Source organism: Syngnathus acus, chromosome 11 (assembly GCF_901709675.1).
Source record: "Syngnathus acus chromosome 11, fSynAcu1.2, whole genome shotgun sequence".
Classification (NCBI taxonomy): Eukaryota; Metazoa; Chordata; class Actinopteri; order Syngnathiformes; family Syngnathidae; genus Syngnathus; species Syngnathus acus.
In genome coordinates this window covers 5,193,322-5,209,173 of record NC_051096.1, presented here as the reverse complement: position 1 = coordinate 5,209,173, position 15,852 = coordinate 5,193,322, and positions in this window count along the sequence as shown.

The window sequence follows — 15,852 nt, the reverse complement described above, 5'->3', positions numbered from 1 at the left end:
GTGTTAGAACGCTTCAGTGAATGAAAACTATAATGACTTTTGCCGTAGCCATTACCAACATGTAATTGTGGCAATTTCGATGAGCACATTTAATGACTGCTGTGTTGTATTAAAATACTGAACATAAATGTTTCCTGTTCCGTGAGTAGCAAAGCGATGGTGACCACTCGACGGAATCCTTTATTAAAAAAAAATCAAGAATACATATTTGCTGAAAAATTCTATTCAGTTAACCAATATACATTCAAGTTCTATAATCTCATAATTTTAAATAAAAATGTTGGTGAGCTACATAATAACATACGTATACAACCTTGCAAAAAAACTTGGCTGACCCCACTGAAGAAACTTTTGAAGCTCAATACTGTAAAATAACTTCGATGACTTTATTCTAGAGGTGTGGTTGACTTCATGTTGTCACGCTTAAAATTCAAAGGTGATTGTGTCCAATCAAGTATTAGTAACCTTAACTGGAAGTTCAGTGTCCTTTAATATCCACTTAATGCACTGGAGGGCTGCTGAAGGAAAACAAAAGGAGCCAGAAGAGAAATTGGACAAGGTGCTTGAATTATGCCGCTGCCTCGTAGCGCACTGATAACCTTTCGGCTTATTATCCCAATTAGAGTACACAGCTGGAGGAGAAAATTAATCCTCCGCCGGGCCATTTTGTGTGCTTATTTACAGACGTGCGAGAATTGGAATGAGGGTAAACACAGCCCTGATGATTGAGCCTTGTCTCTACTAAATGGCTGCCGTTGTTTTAAGCCAGGGGTGTTTTTTTTCGCGGGCTGCATTTAGTCTTAGCTTCTTTTGCAGGGCCATTATGAAATAAGTGTATGAGAACTTCATATAATTTACAGTCAAAGCTACAAAACGAACTGACAAATAACTTGTTTTTAAATCAGATGAGTAAAAACTGGTCAAATATTTAAAAAACCCTAAATCTCGTATGAAACCCTACTTGTAAGCCCTGAGCCTAGCTTTAAACCCTACTTTGAAAGCCTAAATCTCGTATGAAACCCTACTTTGAGACCCTAAGCGTAGCTTTAAACCCTACTTTGGAACCCTAACTCTAGTATAAAACCCTACTTTGAGGCCCTGAGCCTAGCTTTAAACCCTACTTTGAAACCCTAAATCTCATATGAAACCCTACTTTGAGACCCTAAGCCTGGCTTTAAACCCTACTTTGAAACCCTAACTACAGTATGAAACCCTACTTGGAAGCCCTGAGCCTAGCTTTAAACCCTTCTTTGAAACCCTAAATCTCGTATGAAACCCTACTTTGATACCCTAAGCCTAGCTTTAAACACTACTTTGAAACCCTAACTCCAGTATAAAACCCTACTTTGAAGCCCTAACCCTAGCTTTAAACCCTACTTTGAAACCCTAAATCTTGTATGAAACCCTACTTTGAGACCCTAAGCCTAGCTTTAAACCCTACTTTGAAACCCTAACTCCAGTATAAAACCCTACTTGGAAGCCCTGAGCCGAGCTGTAAACCCTATTTTGAAACCCTAAATCTCGTATGAAAGCCTACTGTGAGGCCCTAAGCCTGGCTTTAAACCCTACTTTGAAACCCTAACTACAGTATGAAACCCTACTTGGAAGCCCTGAGCCTAGCTTTAAACCCTTCTTTGAAACCCTAAATCTCGTATGAAACCCTACTTTGATACCCTAAGCCTAGCTTTAAACACTACTTTGAAACCCTAACTCCAGTATAAAACCCTACTTTGAAGCCCTGACCCTAGCTTTAAACCCTACTTTGAAACCCTAAATCTTGTATGAAACCCTACTTTGAGACCCTAAGCCTAGCTTTAAACCCTACTTTGAAACCCTAACTCCAGTATAAAACCCTACTTGGAAGCCCTAAGCCTAGCTGTAAACCCTATTTTGAAACCCTAAATCTCGTATGAAAGCCTACTGTGAGGCCCTAGGCCTAGCTTTAAACCCTACTTTGAAACCCTAACCCTAGTATAAAACCCTACTTTGAAGCCCTAACCCTAGCTTTAAACCCTACTTTGAAACCCTAACTCTAGTATGAAACCCTACTTGGAAGCCCTGAGCCTAGCTTTAAACCCTACTTTGACACCCTAAATCTTGTATGAAACCCTACTTTGAGACCCTAAGCCTAGCTTTAAACCCTACTTTGAAACCCTAACTCCAGTATAAAACCCTACTTTGAGGCCCTGAGCCTAGCTTTAAACCCTACTTTGAAACCCTAAATCTCATATGAAACCCTACTTTGAGACCCTAAGCCTGGCTTTAAACCCTACTTTGAAACCCTAACTACAGTATGAAACCCTACTTGGAAGCCCTGAGCCTAGCTTTAAACCCTTCTTTGAAACCCTAAATCTCGTATGAAACCCTACTTTGATACCCTAAGCCTAGCTTTTAACACTACTTTGAAACCCTAACTCCAGTATAAAACCCTACTTTGAAGGCCTGACCCTAGCTTTAAACCCTACTTTGAAACCCTAAATCTTGTATGAAACCCTACTTTGAGACCCTAAGCCTAGCTTTAAACCCTACTTTGAAACCCTAACTCCAGTATAAAACCCTACTTGGAAGCCCTGAGCCTAGCTGTAAACCCTATTTTGAAACCCTAAATCTCGTATGAAAGCCTACTGTGAGGCCCTAAGCCTAGCTTTAAACCCTACTTTGAAACCCTAACCCTAGTATAAAACCCTACTTTGAAGCCCTAACCCTAGCTTTAAACCCTCCTTTGAAACCCTAAATCTCGTATGAAACCCTACTTTGAGACACTAAGCCTAGCTTTAAACCCTACTTTGAAACCCTAACTCTAGTATGAAACCCTACTTGGAAGCCCTGAGCCTAGCTTTAAACCCTACTTTGACACCCTAAATCTTGTATGAAACCCTACTTTGAGACCCTAAGCCTAGCTTTAAACCCTACTTTGAAACCCTAACTCCAGTATAAAACCCTACTTTGAGGCCCTGAGCCTAGCTTTAAACCCTACTTTGAAACCCTAAATCTCATATGAAACCCTACTTTGAGACCCTAAGCCTGGCTTTAAACCCTACTTTGAAACCCTAACTACAGTATGAAACCCTACTTGGAAGCCCTGAGCCTAGCTTTAAACCCTTCTTTGAAACCCTAAATCTCGTATGAAACCCTACTTTGATACCCTAAGCCTAGCTTTAAACACTACTTTGAAACCCTAACTCCAGTATAAAACCCTACTTTGAAGCCCTAACCCTAGCTTTAAACCCTACTTTGAAACCCTAAATCTTGTATGAAACCCTACTTTGAGACCCTAAGCCTAGCTTTAAACCCTACTTTGAAACCCTAACTCCAGTATAAAACCCTACTTGGAAGCCCTAAGCCTAGCTGTAAACCCTATTTTGAAACCCTAAATCTCGTATGAAAGCCTACTGTGAGGCCCTAAGCCTAGCTTTAAACCCTACTTTGAAACCCTAACCCTAGTATAAAACCCTACTTTGAAGCCCTAACCCTAGCTTTAAACCCTACTTTGAAACCCTAACTCTAGTATGAAACCCTACTTGGAAGCCCTGAGCCTAGCTTTAAACCCTACTTTGACACCCTAAATCTTGTATGAAACCCTACTTTGAGACCCTAAGCCTAGCTTTAAACCCTACTTTGAAACCCTAACTCCAGTATAAAACCCTACTTTGAGGCCCTGAGCCTAGCTTTAAACCCTACTTTGAAACCCTAAATCTCATATGAAACCCTACTTTGAGACCCTAAGCCTGGCTTTAAACCCTACTTTGAAACCCTAACTACAGTATGAAACCCTACTTGGAAGCCCTGAGCCTAGCTTTAAACCCTTCTTTGAAACCCTAAATCTCGTATGAAACCCTACTTTGATACCCTAAGCCTAGCTTTAAACACTACTTTGAAACCCTAACTCCAGTATAAAACCCTACTTTGAAGCCCTGACCCTAGCTTTAAACCCTACTTTGAAACCCTAAATCTTGTATGAAACCCTACTTTGAGACCCTAAGCCTAGCTTTAAACCCTACTTTGAAACCCTAACTCCAGTATAAAACCCTACTTGGAAGCCCTGAGCCTAGCTGTAAACCCTATTTTGAAACCCTAAATCTCGTATGAAAGCCTACTGTGAGGCCCTAAGCCTAGCTTTAAACCCTACTTTGAAACCCTAACCCTAGTATAAAACCCTACTTTGAAGCCCTAACCCTAGCTTTAAACCCTCCTTTGAAACCCTAAATCTCGTATGAAACCCTACTTTGAGACACTAAGCCTAGCTTTAAACCCTACTTTGAAACCCTAACTCTAGTATGAAACCCTACTTGGAAGCCCTGAGCCTAGCTTTAAACCCTACTTTGACACCCTAAATCTTGTATGAAACCCTACTTTGAGACCCTAAGCCTAGCTTTAAACCCTACTTTGAAACCCTAACTCCAGTATAAAACCCTACTTTGAGGCCCTGAGCCTAGCTTTAAACCCTACTTTGAAACCCTAAATCTCATATGAAACCCTACTTTGAGACCCTAAGCCTGGCTTTAAACCCTACTTTGAAACCCTAACTACAGTATGAAACCCTACTTGGAAGCCCTGAGCCTAGCTTTAAACCCTTCTTTGAAACCCTAAATCTCGTATGAAACCCTACTTTGATACCCTAAGCCTAGCTTTAAACACTACTTTGAAACCCTAACTCCAGTATAAAACCCTACTTTGAAGCCCTGACCCTAGCTTTAAACCCTACTTTGAAACCCTAAATCTTGTATGAAACCCTACTTTGAGACCCTAAGCCTAGCTTTAAACCCTACTTTGAAACCCTAACTCCAGTATAAAACCCTACTTGGAAGCCCTGAGCCTAGCTGTAAACCCTATTTTGAAACCCTAAATCTCGTATGAAAGCCTACTGTGAGGCCCTAAGCCTAGCTTTAAACCCTACTTTGAAACCCTAACCCTAGTATAAAACCCTACTTTGAAGCCCTAACCCTAGCTTTAAACCCTCCTTTGAAACCCTAAATCTCGTATGAAACCCTACTTTGAGACACTAAGCCTAGCTTTAAACCCTACTTTGAAACCCTAACTCTAGTATGAAACCCTACTTGGAAGCCCTGAGCCTAGCTTTAAACCCTACTTTGACACCCTAAATCTTGTATGAAACCCTACTTTGAGACCCTAAGCCTAGCTTTAAACCCTACTTTGAAACCCTAACTCCAGTATAAAACCCTACTTTGAGGCCGTGAGCCTAGCTTTAAACCCTACTTTGAAACCCTAAATCTCATATGAAACCCTACTTTGAGACCCTAAGCCTGGCTTTAAACCCTACTTTGAAACCCTAACTACAGTATGAAACCCTACTTGGAAGCCCTGAGCCTAGCTTTAAACCCTTCTTTGAAACCCTAAATCTTGTATGAAACCCTACTTTGATACCCTAAGCCTAGCTTTAAACACTACTTTGAAACCCTAACTACAGTATGAAACCCTACTTTGAAGCCCTAACCCTAGCTTTAAACCCTACTTTGAAACCCTAAATCTCGTATGAAACCCTACTTTGATACCCTAAGCCTAGCTTTAAACACTACTTTGAAACCCTAACTCCAGTATAAAACCCTACTTTGAAGCCCTGACCCTAGCTTTAAACCCTACTTTGAAACCCTAAATCTTGTATGAAACCCTACTTTGAGACCCTAAGCCTAGCTTTAAACCCTACTTTGAAACCCTAACTCCAGTATAAAACCCTACTTGGAAGCCCTGAGCCTAGCTGTAAACCCTATTTTGAAACCCTAAATCTCGTATGAAAGCCTACTGTGAGGCCCTAAGCCTAGCTTTAAACCCTACTTTGAAACCCTAACCCTAGTATAAAACCCTACTTTGAAGCCCTAACCCTAGCTTTAAACCCTCCTTTGAAACCCTAAATCTCGTATGAAACCCTACTTTGAGACACTAAGCCTAGCTTTAAACCCTACTTTGAAACCCTAACTCTAGTATGAAACCCTACTTGGAAGCCCTGAGCCTAGCTTTAAACCCTACTTTGACACCCTAAATCTTGTATGAAACCCTACTTTGAGACCCTAAGCCTAGCTTTAAACCCTACTTTGAAACCCTAACTCCAGTATAAAACCCTACTTTGAGGCCCTGAGCCTAGCTTTAAACCCTACTTTGAAACCCTAAGGCAGGGGTCTCAAACTCCAGTCCTCGGGGGCCGCATTCCTACATGTTTTCCAAGTTTCCCTCGTTAAACACACCTGATTCAAATGATCAGTTCATCCGCACGTTCTGCAGGAGCCTGATAATTGAATCAGGTGTGTTTAACAAGGGAAACTTGGAAAACATGTTGGAATGCGGCCCCCGAGGACTGGAGTTTGAGACCCCTGCCCTAAGGCTAGCTTTAAACTCTACTTTGGAACCCTAAATCTAGTATAAAACCCTACTTTGAAGCCCTAACCCTAGCTTTAAACCCTACTTTGAAACCCTAAATCTCGCATGAAACCCTACTTTGAGACCCTAAGCCTAGCTTTAAACCCTACTTTGAAACCCTAACTCTAGTATAAAACCCTACTTGGAAGCCCTGAGCCTAGCTTTAAACCCTACTTTGAAAGCCTAAATCTCATATGAAACCCTACTTTGAGGCCCTAAGCCTAGCTTTAAACCCTAATTTGGAACCCTAACTCTCGTATAAAACCCAATTTGGAAGCCCTGAGCCTAGCTTTAAACCCTACTTTGAAACCCTAAATCTCATATGAAACCCTCCTTTGAGACCCTAAGGCTAGCTTTAAACCCTACTTTGGAACCCTAAGTCTAGTTTAAAACCCTACTTGGAAGCCCTGAGCCTAGCTTTAAACCCTACTTTGAAACCCTAAATCTCATATGAAACCCTACTTTGAGACCCTAAGCCTAGCTTTAAACCCTACTTTGGAACCCTAGGTCTCGTATGAAACCCTAACCCTAGGTGTGTTGAATTAATTTTGTTTGTCATATAAGAGATGGAAAGTGTCCGCATTAGCCAAGAACATCAGCAGCGCTTTCCCTTCAGCCATAATGTGGTTTTCCTCTCGACTATTGTAATTTTTCTCCCCCAGGGGCCAAGGTTGTTCCACACGAGCTGGTCGTCTAATAACCAAGCCAAGCCTCCCAGTGAAAAACCCATTAAGGTCAAGTCATGCATAGTTGATTGAACATCTTGTCTGCTGGTCTGCTAAGGAGAGTCTAAGAATATCACATGAATAAGAGGCAAAAATATGATGAGAGAACTGAAGATGTTCTTTGTGGAATAATTTTTTTTTGCCTCATTATTGCATTTCAGTCTGCTCTCTGTCAGGGTTGTTCCAAAACAATTTTTTTTTGTTGATTTGGAACCCAAATCCCTACTTTTTTATTATATGCCCTATTTGTGAAATGTTTCATTTTTATGGCCTGGAAATGTAATATTTCAAAATATCTTGATATCTATAATCATTTAAAAATGAAACTGTCAATGAAAGTTACCTGCAGTGGTCCCGATACTAAGCCAACCTCCTCGCTGTTCACCTTGCTCCATTAGCTCCATCACATCCATCCCAGCGAGCCTCACGTAAGAAGAGCGAACCAAGGACGTCACACTCTGATATGGTGGCTATTTTGTGTGTGTGTGTGTGTGTGTGTGTGCGTGTGTATGTGAGGTAGCGGCTCACCTAGCAAATGACGCAGCCAAGCGTGAAATCATCTCTGCACAGCTCTGGAGGGCCCTACATGGATTTTTAATGATGAGGCCATATCTTTTTTTTTTTTTTTTTTTCCATTACATGCCAAATATAGTCAATGACTCCATTCTTTTTAATACATTTTTAACAATAAGGAATTGACTCGGTCTAATGAGATGTACTCACACGTAGGCGCACGAGTTAACAACGGAGGCGGCCTTTTGCATTTGTAATTTAACTAATGAATAAAAATGTTCAATTAATCACAGATTTAATACAAGCATAATTCAAGTTGTTGTTGTTTTGTAGCCTTTCATAAAGCATGTTCATTATGACCCTCACACAGAAGCATTACCGGTAATCACGTCTGTGAAGAGTAAAATGAGAATAATAAGAAAAATACAGTTAAAGCGTGGTTTTGTTTCTCTTTTGAAAAGCGTTAAAATGTTCAAACCAACATGTTCACGTCGTCAACTTGGTGTGATCGGTCATTTAAGCTTTTGGTTGAAACGTATGATTAATGCAAAGGTCGACTAGCCATCCGTTCAGTCTTCGTATAGGTTTAATGATCAAAACTGGGGATTGACCTCCTTTCGGAACATTTCAAGAGAGTGTGGTCGGGGATTAATTATTCATAAAGCCAAGCTGCGGTGGGTTTGCAACACAGCATAACTGAGGACAATGGATTGCGTTGAAAACTGGATCAGGAAAAAAAGGCTCTTTTATACCTATAATAGTTTGATTTGAATTTTTTTTTTTCATTTGCCAATTGATGACATCATAACCTTGTTTAACATTTTTATTAATTTATTATTATTATTATTTATTAATTAAATTATTATTATTATTTATTATTTATTTTCATATTTAACATATTTAACATTAGCTAATAAATTCAAGATACCGAGCCATTCCCAAATCCTACGCATATGAATTATGCACAATTTTATAATGAGTTATTAAATCATTCATTTATTTGAAACACTTAGGAGTAAATAATTTTTAGCCACAATTTTTAGCTTTTTTTCTTTTCTTTTTTGTTTGTTTGCTGCAGCCCTCAAAGTTGATACCCATTATAGCAATTTATAACGTCAAAAATGAATAAACTATGTCTGCTTTTATTATTTTAAAGGGGTTTCAGTAAAATGACAATAGCATCACTTTCATACAAACCTGTCATGCTTTCAGGTGATTGCTCTATTGTGACTCCCAATATGACAGCCAAGGTTATCTGAAGCAAACAAAATGCATTATTTGAGCCAATTATTATTTTCATTCATGCAATTCTGCTTTTCCTTGTCGCTCGCGAAAATTGCAACAGATGAAATGCCTTGTGAAATAAAAGCAAAATGACTTGATATCATCTTTACTATTATATTGCTGAATAATAATGCTAGCGGGATTTGGTAGCGAGAAAGTGCTAATTTAAAAATGTGCACTGAGGCGAGACTTTACATGCAAATAAATGTCATCAGGAGTCGCCAAGCGGTCCCATCTGCTCGGCTCGCTGGGAAAACTCCCGGCACAAGTCGGAGAATGTAACGCCAAAGGGGGAAACCAATCAAATTAATCACTCGCTTCTCAATCCTGCTGGGAACCGTTCATGAATAGCAAAAGCAGTATTTAGAATTTGCTCTAGTACTTATCTTTAGAGGCGGTGATCAAAGATCCAAGCCATTGTACTAGGGAATTTTTTTTAATATATATTTTTATTTTTAATGGGCTGCAATTCAGATGTCAAGAAGCAAGAATGTTTTGTCATTGTTGCACCTTTAACCTCTCGAAAGAAAAAAACTTCACATTTCATGCTAACAACTCAATAGAGATCCATCGTATGCAAATGTGACCTTTATTTAAGTAGCCTTTGCGTCCAAGTCATTTAGGACCATTTTATGTCTCTAGAGCTCGGACTTAAGAGGGTCACATAAAATTCATTGAGGGTCCGATTATTTTTAATAGCCTAAAGACAATAGTCATTCTCAGATGTTGATATTTGCTGGTATTACATTACAGCTGCAGAAATGCCAAAACAGACGATTTATTTATTTTTAACTTAGGTGCAAAACCTAAAAAATATTTGTAATTAATTAAAAAAAATTTTTTTTTGCTCCATAAGATTTTTTTTGGGCCTTAACCTGACTAAATACAGCAATAAAAAGCGCTATTCATTTTGCGAAGTTTACAAGCTGGCAGATTTTGGACGCCGTGTGATTCATCACGACGGCTTTGGCAGGTCTTCGGTGGTTTGAGACACAAAGCCTGATGTTTGTATCACTGACTGGAGTGTCAAAGCTATTTGTCACGGCTCTTTGTCGTAGCCGTCTTTTCTTGCGTCGCCACAATAAACGACGGCGGCGAAAGCCTCCGGCGCTTCATCAAATGATTTGTTCCCTCGGCTCAACTTTGGGTTATTTCTCTTTGTCACGCAGAAAAATGTAACACTTTGCATTGCAACCTTGCAATAGAAAAAAAAAAAAAGAAAGATGTGTACTAACGCAGCAGCTGTCTAATTTAAATACGGTAATGGGCAAAATTCGCATTCAGTGTCAAGGTATTCTTTTTCGTCGTCTTTATCAGTCTTTCTCAGATTCTCCTTCCAGAAAATGAATATTCTTTGTTGACATCCACATGGGAAATCAACGGCCAAGTTTAAGTTTTATTTATTTATTTCGTTTCGGATGGAACATGCTTTGCCCTGGTTCATTTTCTGCACCAGTTAGAATTTCGAGTTGCGTACGAGGGCCGGGCAATCCGACCTCAAGATTATTTTCCTTTTTTTTTTCCCCCAGAACTTTAAAAACAGCTTGGCTGCATTAATAAGTCAATTGTACCTTTTCTTTAAAAATTAGTTATTAGCCTCAGCAGGCAGCTCGCCAACTGTCCAGTGACAGCAAAAATCTGCGGCGTTAATTTTAACAGCTAGCCGGCATTTAGCGCTTAATGAGCCGCATGTTTTGCCCTCAGGAGACCAAACAGGCCGTAAACGGAGTTTGCCTGTGTTCTTCATATGACTGCAAACATGACTCCTAATGAATGTTCATCTGGTAGATACTGAAAAATTATTTCAAACAAAGTGACAATCTGTTCCTGCTCTACCTCACAGGTGGATTTTGACTACTTGCTATTCTTGTAAAACAAATGTCTATTAATGGACTCACTGGCAGACCTCTGATTAAAATGTCAACTCCGACAAGTCAAAACCTCGCTGTGACCTCCTTGTATTTGAATTAATGAGCTATTTAGGATGAGTTTTTTTTTTTTTTTCTTCCCTCCGCCCCTGACCGACTTCTTTTGCCCACAGCAGTGGTGTGATTATCCAAAGCTGCAGAGTACATTTATGTCTATTAATTTTCATGTGACACTAAGTAGGCAAACTCATATTCGGTCAGCGGTCACATGCGGTGTGGAACTTTGAGCTGATGGTGACATTTGTGAGCAAGAAGTAATTATCTTGCATTGTGTATTTCCTTTTGGAGAGTTAATATCAGGTTCATTGTTTTATTTGACTTTCCAGAAAAGCTCACGCAAACACCTTGGCCTGAATCTTATTTGAATCTGGAATGACGCCAGCGGTTCTTTCGCCACGCTGAAGGTGAACAACAAGTTTCGTCTTCTCTGCCAGCCTCATCAATATTCACACTTTGCAACCTCATGCTGCACCATCCGCGGCGGGTCGCAACTTCACAACCATATTTTACTTTGACGGCAACTTGTGTTGCAAAACAGCTGCTCTTGCCGCTGAGAAAACTAATGACGTTGTCTGGGCTGATTGATTGGGAATGTAAAAATCCCATAATAATGTGATTTGGAAATTGCTTGTGATTAATTTAAGGGGCGATGAGAAATAAAGTGAGATGGTGAGAGGGCATGTTGGAAATCAGATGATGTGTAATTAATGAGCTTCTAAATTTAGACACTCATGTTGTGAAAGATTTGATATTGTAATGTACGCGAAGAACATTGATCAACATTAGCGATAGCATATGTGAAGTAAAACTGCCATTGTTTGATTATGATTATTTCTCTTTATGCACTCTCAACTCTAAAGTGGCCACCCGGGGATGCAGAAAGCGTGCAAAAATAGCTCCCCAGCACAAACCGGATTTCCATATTGATCTCGCCTCCTGGTTTTTTTTCAGAGTTTAGCTAAATTGCACATGGAATAATTAAGACTTGGCTGGAGAAGTCCAGCGTGAAGTCAGATTTTAGTTTCCATTAGTGCACATGACAACTCTGCTCGAGGTTATTAACTAAAAAAAAATATTGGCGTTGGCAGGTGAGTGATATGGGGTGATGCTCTAATTAGACCTTTTGTAACCTGAGCATATAATTACCGGGTGCTCAAGCAGACAGGCACTCAAGCATGAGGTAACATATGGAATTTGTGTGGGAACGTTTTGAAAAGCAAATGAATAGTGACAACTTTCATTGCAGATTGGATTTTTTGTTTTGCTTTGACTTGTATGGTGGCAGTGAACGCAGTTTTTTGGGTTTGGAGCAAGGCTGGAACGGATTAATGGCCTTCTTAGTCATTTCAATGGGGAAAGATGATTTGGGATACAATGACATATTTTATTGCAAGGCTTCAACTTTGAAAAATTCTCTAGATTTTTGTAGAATATTCTCACGTGAATTAGTAAGACTTATTTTATTCGCAAAGTAAAAAAGTGCACAATTTAAAATAATTTAAAAATAAAATAAAAAATATTGAATTTATTCCATGCAACAACTCATTTGAAGGAAAACCTTTTTTTCTTTTTGTTATTCAACAAGTGCAGTCATAAAATGCAGTTCAGGATGACATTTTTTTTTCAAATGGAACATAATGAAGTGTGAAAATTCCCCACTGAGACCCAGTGATGGTCATGAAAAATGACATTCCTCGCTAATGTAAACATTCAATGTAAAATCGATTCAAATGGAGGTCACACAGCGAAAAAGTCATCACCTGGTAAAGGGCATCAGCTGCTATTTGGCAACCTTTGCGCCTAAGCACACATTTTACATACCACACGGGCTAAACTACAACCCACTAAAGTTTAAAATAATACGAATAATATGTACACATTTTTAATATTTCCAGCAAAGAAATGCATTTCGATTAGATTCCTGGAACAAGCCCACGGCTGCATTGTTGACAATCTGCGAGAATTACCAAGTCTTATCGTGTGCTTTATTTCACACTTGGCTTGCTATATTCTTCACCGAGCGGGACACCTCCTACTCATCAGAGCTCGGCGCCGGCCCCGAGAACGTTATGCAAATCTTTCCTTGGAGTGCGAGAAGAGGGCAGGCATACAGTACACTCCACCAGAATCTTCACTCACTCTTTGAAATAGTTCTCTTTTCAAAATGTAAAAAGGGCAGAGAGCGCCCTGACGGGTGAAATATAGATCGGAAAAAAATATCACCATGGCAACAAGATACTGGTTAGATAGATTTGCTAGGTTTAGAGTTGGGATTTTTTTTGTTCAGGGTCAGGTTAGCCTGTTTTTAAATTTAGTTCAGATTTAGACCAAATTAAACACAAAAGATAATAAATAGTCATGCAAGTTGTTAATTAGTAGAAACTAAGAACAGATATTAAAATCAGACCTCTGATAATTCTTGGAAGTCACATTGATGGCGTCGTGCTGGAGTCAGCAGAACCGCTCACCTTCTAATTGAGCCATCTCCATTCTAATGCTGCCGACTGCATAATAAGGAATGGAAGCAAGATATCATCTGCACCTCGCCGCTAAACTTAAAAAGGAAACGTTGGGTGAATTCGGCTGAACTTTTGCTGATTGCTGACAGACTGGCGGAACTAGTGAGCTGAGTCTATTTCCATGAGATTGTCTCAACTGCTGGTAAAGTTTTAACTGGGTTCATCAAGTTATTTGCAGCACTTTTTTCAACATACCGTAATTTTCGGACTATAAGTCGCACCGGAGTATAAGTCGCACCAGCCATAAAATGCCCAAAAAAGTGAAAAAAAACATATATATGTATATAAGTTGCTCCTGAGTATAAGTCGCCCCCCCACCCAAACTATGAAAAAAAACCGCGACTTATAGTCCGAAAATTACGGTACATATATCATCGATGAGTCAAATAGTCGCCACGGAAAGAAGTTGAGGATATCATATGAAGGTTGGCTATTAATTCACCTCTCCCCAAGGGATGCGACTGCCAAGGTCGTTCGGCACCACGGCGTTGAGGACTTCTCACCTCTGAAAGCAAATGAGCGCCGTGTCATCTTACATGGGAGCGCTGTCGCTTTTATTTTCACACGAGCACTGAAATTCAAAGAGTCCGCGATAAAGTATTGTTAAAATGTACCTATACAATACAAAGATAACAAACTATTTAATTGGATTTCTTAGAAGGAAAAAATCGTTGCTGGGAAACAGTTTGCGGCCGCAATTAAAAATCAAAACAATTAAAATAAGAGTAAGCACACGATAAGGAAAATGAGGGTCAGCCGTACGCATTTTATTCATTTAGACTCTGAGTAGTCCAATCAATTAACTCCAAATAAAATCACAGCTGTAGATTAAAATTATAAATAGGCTCTTTATTGTTGTCACATGATCATTTCAGGTAACCTCAATGCTGTGTTGGTCATTAAACAGATTTGTCAACACGTCTCTAATGTGTTGAGTCCAAAAGTTGTCAGGCCGTTTGGCGGGAGAGGCCACGGGCGACGTCGAAGCACACGTCTTCTCAATCGGACTGATGAGCGGTCGCGCTCTGACAATTTGCATTCCACACTTTCTCACATGGCGGAAGGGCTCGATTGACTTGAAGCTAGCATGTTATAATTTGTCAAGTCAAACTGGAGGAACTCAAAACTTCTGCAAAGAAATAATGTAATAATAGCTAATAAAGACGCCTGATTCCTTCTTAAAGGTCAAAGGTCATACTTATTTTTCCCTATTTTATTTAAGTTCCGGTTTGAAATGTGTTGCTAAAAATAAAGATAACTGCAGTCCAATGAGGTAATTATACTTTTTAAATCCCTTCCGCAGTTATAATGGCTCTCAGGGAAATCGCACATGGGGGCCGAAAATGAGTTTGACTCATTCAAAAGCCTTACAAAGCAACAGCAGTGAGGCCACTTGCAAGACATTTACTGTAATTGATCACACGCAAGTCGCATAATTGATCAAATTGTCCGTGCTTTAATATAAAGTGTCAGTTTTTTAAAATGAGAGATTTTACGCACTGGCCTCAACCCTCTGGTGAGGCCTTCTCAGCTTTGGAGGGTCCCAAGGAGCCAATTGCACTATGCAAAAAGCGCCACCTGCGCACCCCGACAAACAAGACAATTTGCCGCTCTGTCGTTTGTCTTTGTCATCGTCTTCCAAAGGAGGGCCGGCGGGATTAAACGGGCCTTATTTGTCATCAGTGACAAATGGAATGGACCAAGTCCCGCGGTCACATGGGCAACTTTGATAAAGTCAAAGCAAACAAGGAATACACTCCGGCTTTGCACTGACAGTGATATGCATATTAATAAGCCATGACAGCAAGCCGTGTTCTATGTCAGTGATAATAAAAAAGGCCCAAAATAGCTGATTCCAATATAAAATTCAGCATTTTGAATTATTTTTTTCAGCCGGAATCCAAATGGGAAAATTATGCAAATTTGGGTGACCTTTAAGGTGACAATTTACAAATAAAATAGAAAATAAAAAATACAAATAAAAAAATAAATTAAAAAAATTGAAAAATAAATTAAAAATAAAAACAATAAAATAAAATTTAAAAAATTGACAATGACTGCCATAATGTGGTTCAAGGAGTAGAATTACATTTTCCGCATCGTGGTTGCACTGCATTGCATTTTGGGGAGAAAGTTTGTTAACTTTACGCTCACGCTGATGATAAACAAACAGCGACAACAAGCGGTAATGATACTGAAGGGGTGTTAGCTCCCGCTATAAGAGGGAGGGAGACCTTTGATGGCTAATTAGCGCAGGCAGCTGTCAGAAAAGCAATGGCGACGAGCCGAGAGTTTTGATGCTATGCTTCTATTTATGCTTTCGCAGCTCGCTTTTGTTCTCCTGGGGATTATTGGGTTGCAGGGAAGGGCTCTGGAGGGAGGGCGGGAGGTAGGGAGGGAGGGACATCAAATTTCTCCTTCTCGTGCTGGATGTGACCACATTAATTATAGATCCTCGGGAAACGGGCGCGAAGATTCATCAGACATATTTTTAGAATATGAGAAGCTGAT